This window comes from Falco peregrinus, chromosome 7, assembly GCF_023634155.1.
Source record: "Falco peregrinus isolate bFalPer1 chromosome 7, bFalPer1.pri, whole genome shotgun sequence".
Classification (NCBI taxonomy): Eukaryota; Metazoa; Chordata; class Aves; order Falconiformes; family Falconidae; genus Falco; species Falco peregrinus.
The window spans coordinates 85,558,994-85,561,916 of NC_073727.1; the positions used below are offsets into that span (position 1 = coordinate 85,558,994).

Below are 2,923 nucleotides of genomic sequence, written 5' to 3' on the forward strand. Positions count from 1 at the left end.
GACTCATTGGTTTGAGTGGGTACCCATTTTGCTTTCTCCCATTCTTTACTGGGCCTCTCTGTGAGTTCCACTGTTTTATTAAAGATCTTCAATTCTCAGCAAGTCTGTATACCCTAATATTTCAGAAGGGCCAATACTCTCAGGGGGTCTTCCATGTATCAAAGCTCAACACTCATTTCCCCAATATCACTGCTATCCTTCCTGCAGAGGGCAGGTCACCGTTTTGGGAAAAAACACTTTTAAATATGCAGAAACAATGATTTTCGTTCACATACAGTTTCTGAGAACACTATCCACTAAACAAAATCATAGCAGCTGTTTCAGCAGGCTTTTGAAAGCATGGCATCCCACTCCAAGCCACAGTAACACTTCAGGTGTTATGCTTCCTTCCAGTTACAGATCATCCACATTTGTCAGGAAGCACTGACAAAGTGTTCCAACTTATCACTGGGAAAAAAAAAAAAGAGAACAAGGTCTAAGTAAAATGGTTCATTCCAGGGAGAAATTTCTATTTGTGAGGAAGCACACAACACTTGGTTTACAATAAGGTGTTACCATTTCTCTAAGAAACCTAATACCCCACAGACATCATTATTTAAACTTTCTGAAAAGTATTAATAAAGTCTTTTGATCTCATCTCAGATTCCGGATCCGTATCAGGTTTTTCAGCAAGGAATTCAGGTTCGGGATATGATCATCACAGATGAGACAAAAGCACTACAGAAAACAATTTTAATAGGAAGTGTACTGGTTTTCTACAGTTTGATTTCTATACAAAAATTAAACATTCTCTAGTCCTTTGACATATTTCAGTAATAAAGTATACTTGTTTTTGCATGTAGGTTTGAAAGCTAACCAAGGTTAGGCACAGCTATCAGCACACATTGTACCTTAGGAACAAGTGTTCTTAAATTCCAGCTACGTACAGAATTAACTATACCAACTTACCATACCATATGAATCTGTTAAGTCTATCAACCACTGTCATAATACAAAAAATTGCCTAAACTGTAAGCACAAATTTAATTTAAGACTTAAAATGAGAAAAATGTTTAGAAGCTTTTCAATTACATACCTGAATAAGTTAAAAGCATTTGTTCCTGCACTTTTGACCATTTTCCTATTCAAAGAGAGATGTTTATTAGTTCAGAAAAATTTTATACCATTACTCAAAAGACAACTTGCCATTTATTTACTCTCATACAGACCAAACTGAAATATTAAACGTGCTGAATTAGTTACCACTACCCAACAAGTTCTGTGAAACTCAAGAGGTGTAGTCATGCCACAGTAAGATTTATTTTGCCTCTTTTACCCACCTATTGCTCAACTTTGCTATCAACTATGACAGGCAACTAACAAGTATAATTCCCCCTCTCATATCAGAATCAAAGAGTTCAATTTCTGAAAACTAATACCTGGTTCTCAGCTTCTATTAAAATTTTAAAAACTCCAGAAGCTGAAATCCACCAACAAGCAAGTATTAAATAAAAAAAGTGTATCCAGACCACATTCTTCTATGTACAACTCTCCTGCAAGCAACAGGAAACTTTAAGCTACCTCTGAACTAGAACAGAAAGTTCCAAAAAAGGCCAAGATGGATCATTAAATGTTTCACCTTGTTTTCCATAATGCGGATACACGCAAATCCCACTCCACTTCAAGTATGCAATCTGTAATACAACAGTTTACATGTCACCTCCTGCTTATAAGTGGGGTGGACAATAATGCATTTTCCTAAGCAGTCATTTAAAAATTACCACTAGTTATTCAAACCAGTTTTGCTGAGTTTAAAGGTATGCACAGACTATGAAGCCTATCAGACACTTCACTTGGTCTGGTGTTGAGTAGTATAACCTTAGAAATCAAATCTATCCATCAGGTTTGGGATAGGTTCTTCACTGTTCAGACATAACAATGGTTTTAAGCATTACTCCCACATCAAGCTTTTAAATCAACCATAACATTTATTGGAATTCATACCTTCAACTGAGCAGCAGCATTCAAGCATCTCTGCAAAGACATAAAATATACTGGTTAGTTACACTAACAAGGTTTGCTACTTTCAACTTTTCCCTAGATCAGCCATGTAAATCATACCACTTCCTACTTGTAATATTGCCCGTCTGAACAATACAGCATTGTATAGGTAGCACTGCTACACAGCATTTTCACTTACTTACTAGGGCACTTTTAATACCTGGCTAACATTTGTTATTTCCCCACTGTAAGGCAGGATGCCTCAAATTATAGGGCTTTAACACTTCCTTCTCTGCTCTGTAAAGATGCCAGCTTTTGCAACAGCATGTATCCATGTCAACATGGACCTGATGTGAGTTTGAATAATGCACCAACATCCTTATTCACAAGCTGGAGCCTGCTGGCATCCTAGCTTGTACACGGCGACAGCAAAGTTAACATCAACTGGAATAATGACCGAAAAGTTAAGTGACTATTGAAAGAATTATTTAAGTGGTTTCATCTCAGTAGCCAGATCCGTATGAAGTTTCTCATCAACATATCAGGTTTGGCAGTTTCATCATGATTCACCACTTAAATATCAGTGACTGGGAACTGTAACACAATTCATACGTTCATGTATGCTACTAAACAAACTTTATGTATTTCACATGCAGATGCCCTGAAAAGGGAATACATTACAATTAATTTCAGCTGCTTAATAAGTTATTACCTGTATCTGTTGTACTACAGTTGCCAGGAAATCTTTCATCAGGAAGCCTGACATTAGAAATTGTTCATGCCATTCTAGAAATTTGAGTAAAAGAATCAGTTACAACACGTTCATGCATGACATAGGACAAACTATTAGGTATAACCAAGTTTTACTCTTGTGAATCCCCCTTCCTCCCAACCACTGGCTGTAAGCATTTAAGTCACATTAAATTGAATACAGATCCTGAAG

General features: G+C 36.7%; 2 non-coding genes across 2 annotated transcripts; both read right to left on the reverse strand.

The window, feature by feature from the left end:
• Positions 1–635: 635 nt before the first annotated feature.
• On the reverse strand, positions 636–706 carry LOC114012019 (small nucleolar RNA SNORD50). Its single transcript, XR_003554199.1, has one exon. It is a non-coding gene; the product is annotated as a small nucleolar RNA SNORD50 (small nucleolar RNA).
• A 1,774-nt stretch (positions 707–2,480) lies between these two features.
• On the reverse strand, positions 2,481–2,547 carry LOC114012020 (small nucleolar RNA SNORD50). The gene has a single exon (XR_003554200.1). It is a non-coding gene; the product is annotated as a small nucleolar RNA SNORD50 (small nucleolar RNA).
• Between the last annotated feature and the right edge of the window lie 376 nt (positions 2,548–2,923).